Here is a 15,099-nt window from a genome sequence, read left to right on the forward strand (position 1 = left end):
ATCTGATATAGAGTGAATGAATTCAGTAGCTGCTTTTCTATTTATGTAGGAAGAATACTCCACTCGAGAAGGCATATTAGGTGTTCGAAGATGCATTTGAAGATGACAAAGATCTTCATAAGTATCAATTGAAATATCCTTTTGCGCAATAAAATAAGCTAACTTCATAGTGGTTATGACCCTTTCCTTATTAGCCTCATTTATTGTCACTATGTGTTCTGTAATGGGCTTTGCCAACCTTTCAATTTCATACAAATTTCTCTGAGTTGATGTTTGATGAATAATAGATTTTGCATGAGTTGTTATAGCATCATATTGGATGGTATTACATCCATCTCCAATACCCCACGGACCTTGAGCTTTGTATTTCTCACAAATTTTGCACTTCATACGAATCTTTCCATATTCAACGTTGATACTATAAACCCAAGGATGTTTTATCGTCCACTCTTCTCGAAATTCACGTTTTGAGAAAGCCTTCCTCCTCGAACTACTAGATCCACCATCTTGTCCTTCCTTTTCATGGCCAGCAATTTCTAGATTAACAACAAACTCTTCATTTACATCTTCATTAGCATCATCATTCAAATCGGGTATAGATGGAATATCTTTAACATTAGAAGTCTTTGATGTCTTAGAATATCCATAAAAATTGTTAATAGTTGATTGACCCTTTCGTTTTGGAGGCATTTCTATTTAAATAATGTACCTACATGAAAAACACTAACAATAAATTAATAATTTAAAAAACTTACAAAAAAAATAACTTTATATCTACAAATAGAACTCTTAGAAACTTAAAATCCTACCACAAAAAAAATGCCTTAACAATGCACCATGTCACCATCTAATCTAAATCATGTGACATCAATTTAGGCTTCGATTTCAAAGGAACTCTAATTATGGTAAAGATTCGATTTATGTTCGCTTTTAGTATCGCCAAGTGTGTCGGTTATCCCATTGTGCGTGAGAAGGCCTTGTTTTTAGCAGTCAAAATGGAGCACGATTTTGGTTAATTATTTTAAATCTAGTGTTCTCCCTAAAAGGTTATAAGTTAAAACTTAGGAATAGAGTATTCCATTTTTCCTGAGATAGTGTGGCTATTAGTAGATAAATTGTAGTAGGATTTTGATAAGAAGATGGTAGAAGACGGATTATATGAGAGTCATGACTCACGAATGAAGATGCAATTTCCTAGGAAAGTGTTTTTGGACAAGTGGAATCTTGTGACAGTGAAAGATGTTGATTGTCACATGTGTCTCATTGGGGGAATTATCAAATTAATGAAAACAATAAAGCCCTTTACTTTCTAGTAAAGTTAATGGATTATCCGACGGAAGCCCACTTCCTTACACAATAGACTTCTTAAGGAAAAAAAATCAATTCACGGTAGCATACATGTAGTTATCCAAATTTTGCAAAAAATTAGATTTTGAGTCATCCTGAGAGGGCTAATATATTCCTTGTTGGATAATACATTCCTTCTTAACTTTTGGTTGAAATAGTATTAAATTATAAATTTGAGTGGTATAATTTATAAAACCGTTTTAATTAAAAGTTTTTAAAAATTTAAAATCAATTTATATACTAAAAATATATTTTAAATAGTTTTAAAATTTTGAATCAATTTATATAATAAAATTATATTTTAAATAATAAATGTCATGACTTCACTCACAATTTTAGGTTTAGGATAAAGCGAAAACTCCTTTTACTCCATGTAAGTTCTAAATAATAGTTTCCATACTTCATATAAATAATAACATAATTGTGATTATTGCTTGATGAGTCATCAAAATATATGATCTTAAAAAATTCCAAACGTAATCAAAAGTAAGGAAAATACTAGGATTCTCGTTAAGAGGGATTCCTTGGTTGGTAAATTCCGGAACATTTTCCATTATATTCAACTTCAGTGAATTTTATTAACAATTTAAAACTAAAATTAACAATTCAAAATTCACACCTAATAATTAAAATTCACAATTCACACCTATGGTCTCTAAAAGTAAAAACAAACAAATTAACACGCACTATCAAATCTAGGAGTCAAACCACACACAGACAGTAACTTTCCGTACCGAAAACACTAGTTGGTGATGAAATCCAACATCGCAGAATTCAATACAGAAATGGCGGTTGGAACAGTTACCCCGACAACCTGCTTAATGAATAGACTGGCACAAGTTTCTCCACTAAACCGTCTCGAGTGAAGAGAACCCCCCAGAAAATCCAAGTGAGTATAGTCGACGTCTGCTCCAGGTACAGTGGGATCTTCCCTCCACCGTCACCTTAGGAAAGAATCCTATAGAATATGGTCACTAAGGTTACCAACGGAAACAAATATACCTGGGGGAACAGTCTACGATCCGATACGCATGCAAGGGCAGAGTAACAAGCTCAATCCCCTTGAAGGCTCCTTGACATAATCCAAGGTTTACCAACAAGTGACCCCAGGCTCCTCGACAATGGTTAATCTGAGGTTTACCGTTTTTAATACGTAAATATCTTCTATCGTTCCCAATGAGGAAGGATTGATTCCCACACTGGTTCAGATATGATCTCGTGCTTCTCCTTTAAGAGGAGCTTTCCCAGAGCATAGATGTAAAAATTGGAATTTATCTCCTACCACAAGATACAGCTACTTGTTTGTTTTACTATCTTGGAGAGTTAATTACTCCCTACTCCAAGATACTAGCCTAAGCTAGATTGGTGGAAAGAGCCCTAAAAATGTAAAAATTACTAAATGAATTTTAATTAAGCGTTGTGTTATTTAGGCTGTTATTACTCAAAAGAATAAATGGATATGAAACCAATGGTGTTATGACCCGACCCAAAACTGAATGCAATCGAATATGATAATGTAATATTTTCAATTCGATGAATCCTAACTAAAGTAAGGAGAGAGTTTCCATTCACTTCCAACAATGCAAGAAATTGATCACTAAGAGAAAATATAACAAATTCTCTAATGCACTAATTTCATCAAGAAAAACTAATGCAAATCAATTCCAAAAAGTTTTTATTTTTTTATTTTTATGTGTTAAAAACAAGCATAAAAATATGTAAATTGAAATCAAAGAACGCTGATCTAAATCTACGATTGATTTTTCAGAATGTAAGCTATGCAATTGTAATCTATGCACAATTCATTTGAAAAGTATGCAAATGTAATCTATGCACATTTTTCATTCATATTCTGAAAATGAGAATTCTAATTATGCAAATGTGATCACACAAGAGAATTTTCAAACATAAGATGATTCTAATGTAATCTAAGAACCAATCAAGTGCAAGTCAATAAAATTGGGTTAGAGATCCAAAAATCAAAAAATAAAAACACTCAAAGGCGATTAACACTCATACATAATTTAGCCAAGAATCTTTTTAAAAACAAAAAATAATTTTTGTTTTTATCACTGTCGGTTGAAGTTTTAACAAATTTATTCGCTGTAAAATAAGTTTAAAAACCCAGAAGTTTTTTGAAAACCAAAAGAAACTTTCAATGGAATGTCAATTTCTAGGCCAAGAAACCATATTCTGCATAATGATAAACCCTTGTTTTAAAGAGTTGTGAGCAGTTACACATACAAATCTCTTGTGAAATAAAAAATTAAATTACTTATTAAATCAAAAATTAAAACATAGCAGCAATCAGACCCACAGTGTTTGAAGAGAAAAAAAATCAATCACTAACTTGAAGCGCAAATTTGCAGTTTCCTTGGAGTCAATCTTGAACTTTTCTTGGAGTCAATCTTGAACTGGGAGTGGAAAAATAAGAAGAGCAATTAAAGACGAGGGAAATGGTTAAGGAAGAGGTTTGAGCTAAGATGTGAAGACATAGAAGAGGATGGAAGCATTGCAATGGAAAAATAAGAAGAGCAAGTAAAGACAAGGGCAATGGTTAAGGAAGAGGTTTGAGCTAAGATGTGAAGACTTAGAAGAGGATGGAAGCACTCGAATGGAAAAATAAGAAGAACAAGTAAAGACAAGGGTAATCAAATTAAGGAAGTTGCTATATATTGAAATCCTCATATCTATATTAATATTTATTTGAAAAAGAAGTAAAGACAAAGGCATATCGAATTAAGGAAGTTGTTATATGTTGAAATCCTTATATCTACATTAATATTTATTTGAACTTTGATTTTGAATATTAATCTATATAGTTAAACTTTTAAATTTTCTTAGCATTTCAACATCTTAATAATATTGTTAAATCTTACATATAATTGTAATCTTAAATTTGAAATATTTTTTTTTATATAATTATCAACATTTTATTAGATCCTCATATATATATATATATATAACAATTCCATATTTTTTGAACCACCCCTTATTTTCTCTAAAACAAAATATAATTTAGGTTGATTATATTATTTTCTATATACTATTTATAAACAATATATATATATGTATATAATTTTAATAATTATTATTATTAATAAATTTTTTAAGTTAAAAAAAATCAATTATTACAATTTTTATTAAATTAAAAAAATAAAGTCAATATTAAAAATATATAAAACACTAATATTCAAATTGAAATTCCAACCCTGGTGGAAGTGAATCAATTGCCTTGGAAATTAGGGGCAACGATACCATTTATGTAGAAAGAGTTCGTTTTCAAATCTTATGGGATGTGCACGATTGGCTGTTTAATCCTGGACTAAGACATGCCTCGTTCATTTTCAAATCCACGATGCCACAAAACACCGTTTCCGAAGGTGATTTAATCATTGATGTATTTTTATTTGTTTTTTAAATTGATAATTACGCAGAAGGCTTCGTTTATATTGACTTGGGTTTAAAGAATTTCATATTTTTAAATTATGAATAGTCAAGATTTAATAATCTCGAAATATTTTTAATTCAATACATGATCTGATCAATAATATAGAAGATATCTAAATAGTTTTTCTGTCTAGATTATTTAATAATTTATATTTAATGATATTTTTAATTCAATACATGATCTGATATAGATTATTTAATAATTTATATTTAATGATATTTTTAATTCAATACATGATCTGATCAATAATATAGAAGATATTTAAATAGTTTTTCAGTGTCTAGATTATTTAATAATTTATATTTAATGATAGTTTCGTTTGGCTGATGTATGGGCTCTCCAAATTTCCGTCTTATTGAATTTAATTTTTTTAATTGATTTTTAATTGATTTTTACAATTTGTAAGCATCAATACTAAATAACTTGAGTAAAACTAGACACCTATGGAGTAGACTAAATTGCTTTTGACATCTGGCAGATAAAAAATCAATTAAAATGACACCTAACCAAAAACTAACTAATAATGAGATTAATATATCTCAACAAATTTGATTTAGTAAACCATTGGACACCTTCGGAGAAATTAAAATTGCAGAGCAGGCTCGAGTGGACCGGAAGGAGGAGTGGTTTCTTTTTAAACGGAATATGGCTGTCGTTTACAGTAAAAATGAAGCTTATGTTTATGGTCACAATGATGTCCTGGTATGGCCATCGGTGGGCCTTTTATGCCTCAAATGAGGTCAAAGCAGGTCATCAAATAATGCTGAAATCAATATCTTTTGCATGCATGCATGATGTTATTGTATTGAGATGAACATTTTTATTTCTATTGCAGGTTTTGTAATATTCTAATTTTTTTCAATCAGATTTCCAAATGTTCAACAACTTAGGTTATTGAGATAGGGTTTTATGTGAGAATGCCAACCGGTCTCGAGGTTATTGCAGATATAATTTGTTTAACCAATCAACTCGCAAAGGATTGATCTTATATCATGGCCACCAAATTGTTCCATACCATTACCCATGCTAGCAATAGCACGATCAAAAACTGCTAGCACATTGGTGACCTATTGAAAAGGTACAAATCAATGTTGAATTAAATATTAAATCCTCCAAAACGTTCTCTAAAGATATTTTGAAATAAAATTGACTAGAACCATCAAAATTGCAATGCATTCTCTCCATTAACAATAAAGACAAAGAATGACTCAGAGTCCTTGAGTTATAACCAAAACTCCTAAAACCTTCAAGGATTCTGGACCAGGTCCAAATTTAATTCTGAAGAATAGGTTTTAGGGTTAAGATTTTGAAGTTGGCTGTGATACTGTGTAAGGATCCAATGCTGAGTTCTTGGACTAACCATAATTCTACATAATAGTTTTACCCCATAGTAAATTTTTTGAACTGAACAGAAATTCGCTTGTGACTTCATTGATTTAATTGTTCATGTTCTTTGATTATATTACTATGAACATAATTGGTAATATTGTTTTTGCATAGGTTGGGTGTGTCACTAGATCAGACCAGGGGTCCATTTGTTTGAGTTTTATTACCATGTGGAATTGTCAAGAGTCCTGTCTCAGGCTCATGGTGGACAAAGGGAAATTCTGTCACTGAATAGTTTTTAGAGAGGTTCATGAGGGAGTGGTTATTAGTCAGGGAGGCAAAAGCATGGGACTTTGATTTCCTAGTGATAACTAAGGATGAGTCAAAACACCCACAAAGATGCTTCCTTCTCCCAAAGTAGAGAAGCAACGCTCAGATGCCAAGTCATCGTCCATAAATTCATGACAAATTCACATGTGGTTTCCAATAGGTGGAAATCTCATTCCAAGGTCATCGTCCATAAATTCATGACAAATTCACATGTGGTTTCCAATAGGTGGAAATCTCATTCCAAGGTCATGTGTAGGGTCTCGAAAGTGAAATGTTTTTCCCAAAGGCTGCAATTTTTCATCCAAAAGGTGCTAGATCATATCCATATCTATGTACATTCACATGGCTCTTAGTGTGTTCTGTAAATCCAAATACTTTGAATAGACCATCATATATGGCATGATTATTTCAGTGGCCTAAGAAGTCCTCTATAATGTCAAAGACTACCCTGATTATTTCAGTGGCCTAAGAAGTCCTCTCTAATGTCAAAGACTACCCTAGTTTCAGAGTTTATAGCAAACAACCAATCAACATTTTGGAATGAGTGTACAACTTTTTATCTTTTCCCAAACCATTTACAAACAAGTGCCTTAGTATCCGCCGATACAATATTATAAGAAAACGTTAGTATCCGCCGATACAATATTATAAGAAAACGTTAGTGCATTTCGGTAAATTATACAGTTCATTTTCTTTTCTTTTTGAAAGCACTCAAGAAGACAGGGAGAACAGGACAATATTTTTTTGTCGTTATTCAATAAGTTTGCACAAATTCTAGCTGGAAATTCAAAAGGATTAGCTTATATTTTTATTTTCAATTCTGACTTTTATAACTAAAACGAATATCCTTTGAAATACATGATTTTTGAACTTACACGTCTAAACGTAAAGAGATAATTATGCCATGACACGCACAACCAACAGAACACTCCAACAGATTGAGATTGAGTTCGTTCCCCCGTTGCAGATCGATATTTAGACCCCTTTGATTCTTGTGTTAATTCTCATACGATATAATTTTTATAACTCTGTCAGTCCTAAACAACTCTATTGATAAAAAACAGAGAGACAGGTTAACTTAGAAAATTTTTTATATCAACCTTTCCTTGACCATCACAAATGCACGCAAATGCAATTTATTAACAGAGAGAAATTTTATTTAATAACAGGGGATAAACAAAATCATATCAATTTATTTACAATGTGTAAAATAGTTGGGTGCACGGTTTGTTCAAAATCATATAATTTTTATAACTCTGTCGGTCCTAAACAACTCTATTGATAAAAAACAGAGAGACAGGTTAACTTAGGAAAAAATTTATATCAAAATTTCCTTGACCATCACAAATGCACGCAAATGCAATTTATTAACAGAGAGAAATTTTATTTAATAACAGGGGAATCGGGATAAACAAAATCATATCAATTTATTTACAATGTGTAAAATAGTTGGGTGCACGGTTTGTTCAAAATCACATCATATCAGACGGTAGACCCACAGTGTTTGAAATCACTAACCTGAACTTTGAAGAACAATTTGTAATTTCCTCGCAGTTTCCTTGGAGGCTGGAGCAAATCTTGAGCTGGGCGCCACTGCCAGGCGTAAGTTTGAATCGGCGTTGTGAGAGAGTGTGAAACAAGCCCACCGCCACGGACCACATTCGGGTAAAAGACAGGGAGACCGGAGACCATGCAGACTTGCAGTGCATGCACAGATCTCCGAAATCATCCAGGGAAAGATTTCAAAGTTTCCCAGAGAAAAATCTTCAGCTAAAAGAGAATTGCCCATTTAAAAAAAAAAAACTAAATCTCTGACTGAGAAAAAATGGCTATTGCCATTGACTGCTCACACATGCTAATTTCGTTCCTCCCACATACTAATTTGACAGCCTCCGCCCTCTTGAAATTTCCACAATTGCCAAGAGTTTCACGCAAAAGGAAGGAAACCTGCAGGCTGTGAAATAAGGGAAATTGGAATGACGTTTTTAAAAAAAATTCCAACCCGTTACCCTAGGTATAAGAACGTTTTGGAAAAAATTCAAAACGTCAAAAAAACGTTTTTAACTCTCCTGAGCACGTCAGTCAAAACGGGCATGGATAAATTCCAGCCGTCAAATACGTTTAAAAAGGCTTATGACGGGCAAAATGCCCGTCAAATTCCATCCCTGCCCGCGACACACACACAAACGCAGACTTTCGGGGAAGTTTACCCAAAGCTATGGCCGGTCGAGTTACGTTCTTGGTTTGGTGAAACTGCTATAAAATCTGGTTATTGAATGGAATATTCGAAATTAGACATTTAGTGGAGACTGGGCTGTCAATATTTAAGTGGACATTGTAACAATGCATTTCAAGGCGTCACAAACGGCACTAACTGCGCCGGTTGGTGTGTAAGTACGTGGAGTAGAGAGAGTGGTGGGATGAGAGCGTTTGACGTTGAGGACATTGCGTTATATTAAAAGTTACATAGGAGGAGGAGGAGGTTTCTTATATTAAAAGTTACATTGAAAGTCAGGTTTCTTATTTTACAGGGCAAGGCTAGTGGGAGTGGGGCATATTTCGTGAAGAAATAGAGAGGACATTGGGAACAGGTGTATAGGAGTAGGATTGCTCGATTTTATTTTATTTTATTTTTTTATTTTTTCCTTCCAGAAATAGAATTGCTCTTGACTTTGCTATGAGGGTGTTTTTAATTTTAAATTTGTTTGTCTAATATAATAATTTTAAATTTGTTTGTCTAATATAATAAAAGAGAGGTATATTTTTTTAGTATAATAAAAATAATTGGACCATAATGAAGAAAACTGTTTTTAAATAAAAAATATTGGTTTTTAAGAATTTGATTAGTAAAAGTGTTTGAAGTTTATTAGAGCGTTAAAATTAATTACAGAATTAATAGTCCATTATGTTGATACATCGGGTTTTTGTAATGGGAGGCAGTGTGAATCTCTATCCCGTCATAAAATCAAACTTGGTAAGTAATGTCTCTCGTCACAAAATTCCGATGTTGTGGCTAGTTTTCGACTTTTATTTTATTTTTATTTTATTTATCTTTTCATAGGTTATTGATCCTTATTCATTAATTTAATGTTATATAATGAATAATCTAATTCTTTATAATACTAAATTTCATTTAAATTAGGTCAATAAAAGAATAAATTTTTATTTTATTTCGTAAACAATTTTATGTGTTTTTCCAAAAAAAGTAACTTTACTATAAATAAATATTTCTAAATTTCATATTAAAATATTAATGATAACTTTTAGTCTTAATTTAATTAGACTTCTTTTTTACCGAGAAAATCATGGAAACTTTAGCATTATTTTGATAAAATCTGGTAGAAATTTTTGTAAATCCAGGTTATAGTTGTTAAATTTCAAGATTTTAGGTGCCCTAGAAGTTTTTAATGGTACCTAATCTATTTCGAACAATTCCTTTCGATAGACAACTCCCAACTTTTATATGTGCATTTTAAAAATAAACATCAAATTTAATTATCATTTAATATTGTATATGAATTTTATTTTTATCTTAAAACATTTTATTAGATGATATTCTATGTCAATTGTCCACATTCATGGTTATTAGGTTTATCAATGAAAGAAAAGTTAAAAATGTTTATTTAGATATTTAAAAATGGTCATTAATAATATAAATGGTTTAATTAATTTTGTTATTTCAAAAAAAACTTCAATTTATAAATGTTGTCAATTGAGGCATTCAATAGAAATTGGCTATCTTATTTATAAATATGCTGATTAATAATTTTACATATTAAATAAATTGTGTTTTTTATTTTTGTTTCTAAATAACAATTTTTAGATATTAGTTAGTTGATATGTTAAATGAGTTTTTTTATTTGTTTGTTTTTTACTGTGATTTTTATTAATTATTTTTAGTTTTAAAATTGTTAAATTTTTTTTATAAGATTAAAATTAATAAAAGTAATCTATTTTATAACCTATTTTTGTTTATAATATTTTTTTATCTTAATTATCATATTTTTAATATTACTTAATTATTATATTTTTAATACTACAAAATTATAAGATTTTATGTTTTTAATACTACACAATTATAAGATTTTATTTTATTTTTTAACATATTATTTAAAATTTGATTATAAAAATATCACCTTAAACATTTTAAACACGAGATAAATTCTATCATATCACATGCGTCCGGACAAATTTGCATTCCGACAAATTATATATATATATACATATATTACGATGATCTTATCCCTACTCGAGCTTTCCAGAGGGTTTTTGTTACGAACTTTTGTAGCTATGTGCCTTTCGTTTTGGATTTTTAATGGGAAATAATAAATTCTTTTTACAAGAAATATATAAAATGGGCAGTGTCATGAACTTGGGGGTAGAGATTATTTTCATGGAATTGGGGTAGAGCCTTTTTTTAAAGGAAGAATCAATACGGCTAAGTTCAAACAAATTTTCTCGCTCAATATTTTGTAAAATTTTATATTATGGTAATGTTTTGGTACATCATAATGTAGGTTTCTAATATTTATTATTTATAGATGTATATTGAATTAAACAATTAAATTATTTTTATGATGTTGTGGAAATTAGGGAGGACTAATCAGAGTTTAAAATTGAAGTGACTAGTTTAAAATTGAAATTAGGAAGTCATTATTGTCTTTTGTGTTTCTCACGGTTATAAAATAATATAAAATTAATTTTCATTAAAAATTAAAATAAAAAAATATTTGTAAAATTTAAAATAAAATTAATGTTTGAGTTTTCATATATTATTATTACTATTTTATAATCATTTAAAAACAAAAAATGTTAATTATTTTTTTGATAATTCAAAAAAAAAATTTAATCATTTTTATATAGAATCTTGTTGTTATGGAGTTTGTGTATGGATCACTTATTTATTTGTGGTGGAAATTAAAAGTCATATGCTTTAATTGTGGCGAACCTTTTTACTACTTATAGAGGATAAACATTTACAATTCTAATCGACTCCCCATTTTCTTGGTGGTAAGATTTACAAATAGTACCTACTTATTGCTTACTCCACTTGCTAAATGGTACATTCTTATTGTTACTCCACTTGCTTCTATCTATTACCTCTCTGGCTTTCTTCCATCTGCTACTTGCTCCACCTACTTGGATTTATGAATTTTACTTACATGTCTCCTTTATGCCTACTTAATATGAAGATATGACAATGAACACTAAGAATCAAAATTGATTCAACTTAGGTTATTGACATATCTAGCCTGAGGGTTGTTGGATATACTCTTTGTATTACAGTTGTAGTAGTAGTAGGATCTAGTAGATTTAATCCTAGGCCTTGCTCTTTGTATTACAGTTGTAGTAGTAGTAGGATCTAGTAGATTTAATCCTAGGCCTTGCTCAGATTAGTCCAGTGATTACCATGGTTTTAAAAAAAGTAATATTTAATTTAAACTTTCATTTTTTTTAACAAAAAATAATGTTATTTTGTCTTATTTTACAAATTGTGTCATCATAATGTGCATGTGCACCAATCATTAGGCCTATAAGTCTTAAGGAAAAATACTTTTATAACTTATATTTCTTTTATGAAAGATCTGATTGTTTCACATTTTAAATAATTGCTTTTAGTATGTTTTTAATGCCTTTAAAAAAGACATTGGAATTGCTTGAATATTTGGATTAATTATTATATAACAAAGAAGGCTTTCATTATAAAACCCAATATAATAGGAGTATATAGTCCAATTCAATTCCCTCCATATGATACCTATATAGACTATGCAAGGTATTGGTCCAATTGAATTTCCTTTATATAATTCTTTTATAGAGTGCAAGTAAATGGTGCTATTAATAATCTCCATATATTTTTTTATATAAATTGTAAAAATGAAACGATACCATCTATGTATACCCATTCGATTGCATCTAGAGTTACCATTTATAAATAAAACTTAACACAATAAGAGGTGAGATGTATGAGATGCTAGAGTTAATTTTAGAAATTTATTGTTCCAATACATTATTCTAGATTATCGTAGTTCCAATGTAGTCTTCTAGAAAGTTGTTAGTTTCCAACATAAGAGTGAGTTGGAGCTACATAGGCATAATTATCCTCCATGTTCTTATGGTTATATTTTGTAACAATTCCATTACTATAAATATTTGATTCTCATGTGTTTCAAACAAAAAATAGATTTAATTAAATAGTGGTGTCTTTGTTTCTATTTTCGTATCAAAGCGGGTCTTTTTCTATGAATCCTTTAAGGGAGTAGATCCCTAGAGGGATTAGGAACATCATGAGAGAAAATTAGTGTGTTAGTGTTTCCTAGTTTGTGTGAGAGCATATTGCTTGAATGAACTATGTGATCCACATTTTACATAAAAGATCTAGTTATGTGAAAGCTTAACAATAAAAATGATGTAGACGTTTGTCAATGTTGCTACAATTTGTAATATTTTATTTTTTTTGTTAAGGAGAAGATTTTATGTATGTGAAGGGAGACACCCTACCTTGTCCAATACAGTTGTAATGATTCAAAACATTTAATATTTGCTTTTTTTTGCAACATCAAAGAAGTAATTTTGTGATCAACCAGAAACTGTAATATCCCAAACAAGAAAATCTAAAGGGATCTAGAAAACTATAATGTTCCACTAAATATTCTTGCTAGAAAAATTTACAATAATTTCCACACCCTTATTACAACACATGCATTCATGGTAAAAACATCTAAATACCATTTTTACCAAAAACACGAAATATAAAGTACCCAGAAACATAAGCAAATGTATTCTATTAATAGTAAGAAAAAGATACATGTCAACAACGTTAAGAATGAAACCCTTGCCAATGGAATTCACAGCTGCTCAATAATTGCTAAATTGAAACACTGAAGTACATTTTTGAACCCTGGATGGATCTACCAAGGAGATATCACCGCAGATTTTTCATCCTGAGATCAAGATGGAACTAGCCATGCCAAGTTCTCTACAAAACATCAATATGAAAAAAAAATCCAGGATGGTCCCAATGCCTTGCTCCTCTCCCCTTTTAAAGTCTTTATGGACTCTCTCTCCAATCTTCTAGAAGTCCTTTTATTATTTTTACATCAATATGAAAAACAAATCCAGGATGGTCCTAATGCCTTGCTCCTCTCCCCTTTTAAAGTATTTATGGACTCTCTCTCCAATATTCTAGAAGCCCTTTTATTATTTTTTTATAAAAAGGGAAGGAAAATACCATCCATCCAAAAAAAGAATATTACAAATCATCCTGCCCTAAGATTTCTCGCCCTCAAGCAATTCACATTTGTCTACGAGTCTAGTTATCCAAAGCAATTGAGTACCAATGCCAGGTAACATATGAATTCTTGAATCATCACTACATGCCACTATATCACCCAATAAAAGTTATATTTCTTGATACCTGGATCCTAAATCAACCTTTGAATCAATCGTTCACCAATAGATCCACTAGCGTGTGAACTACCACCAAGATCCTAACCCAATTGCTGACTCAACTCACCATCAATAGATTCTCCTAGATCCCAATGCCACCAAACTTCATATCCCATGCACCATAGCTCTAACAATATCATATCCCTCGCTAATAATGTCCTCCTAAGAATCATCTCGTAAGTCAGGTACCAACTCATAATCTCTTGTGTGTACATATCCATACGAGAAATAGTCCAACCATGTTGATTCCCCATGACTATGATTCTAATTGGGATGCTCCTAAGTAGTCATATTGTTGCTCAGTCCTGACTCACCTGTAAAACCCATATGGAGGGCTCCCATAAGATCCATCCGGAGAAATGTGCCCCTTTTCCTATAATGCATAAAGGTAGGCTGATAGAGCAATAATCCCTATCGATGTATCCCTCGAGATGGATATTATGTGGCTCCCAAGTATATTCCTCTTGTTGACTTGCGAGGGACTTGAGTTGTTCCTCAACATTAGACAGCTTGGTCGCTGATTCAACACATACCCCTATGAGCTCCTCAATTTTCCTGTTCTCCTATAAGATAATGCCTTGAAAATTTTGGATTCTTTATTCAAACATCATAAGATTTATCTTAAAATTCTTAATCTCTTCTTGGAAGTCATCCCCTGGCAATTTTGGTGTTCTGCTGAATGTCTCTATATTTGTCTGCACTAGATGCCCAACTATCACAACTTGAACTTGAGCCTCTCAGCGGGCCTATGGATATGCTTCTTCTTGCACATTATTTTTATGTTTCTCCCCCTCATGTTCATGCTCACTATGTTGCTTCACTACTATAGGCTCCTCACTCAAGTATTCTTGAATGTCTTTTCTCTTGCCTTCTCACCCATGGAGATAGTCTAGTGTTCATCATTTTTGGTTATTGAACATGGATGCACAGGTGGATTTCTATCTACATTGACTGCTCATATTCTTCATGGACACTCTCCTGAAAATCAATGGCCCCAACTATAGAAGAATCCTAATGGTAATAAGGAATATCCTCCAATTATGCCCTTGTTGTCTCCCTTGTATCTCTTAGGAATGAATGGTTAGGTACCCAAGGTCCCTTGTAGATAAAGGATAGAAATTTTCTTCTTAGCTCATAATTGGTGTTCATTTTACTCCCTTTGTTCTTGTTTTCTCCATCAATCCTTTTTAGCTCCT

Source organism: Pinus tabuliformis, chromosome 9 (genome assembly GCF_031772625.1).
Source record: "Pinus tabuliformis cultivar Carrire ecotype Pingquan chromosome 9, CPIR1, whole genome shotgun sequence".
NCBI classification, from domain to species: Eukaryota; Viridiplantae; Streptophyta; class Pinopsida; order Pinales; family Pinaceae; genus Pinus; species Pinus tabuliformis.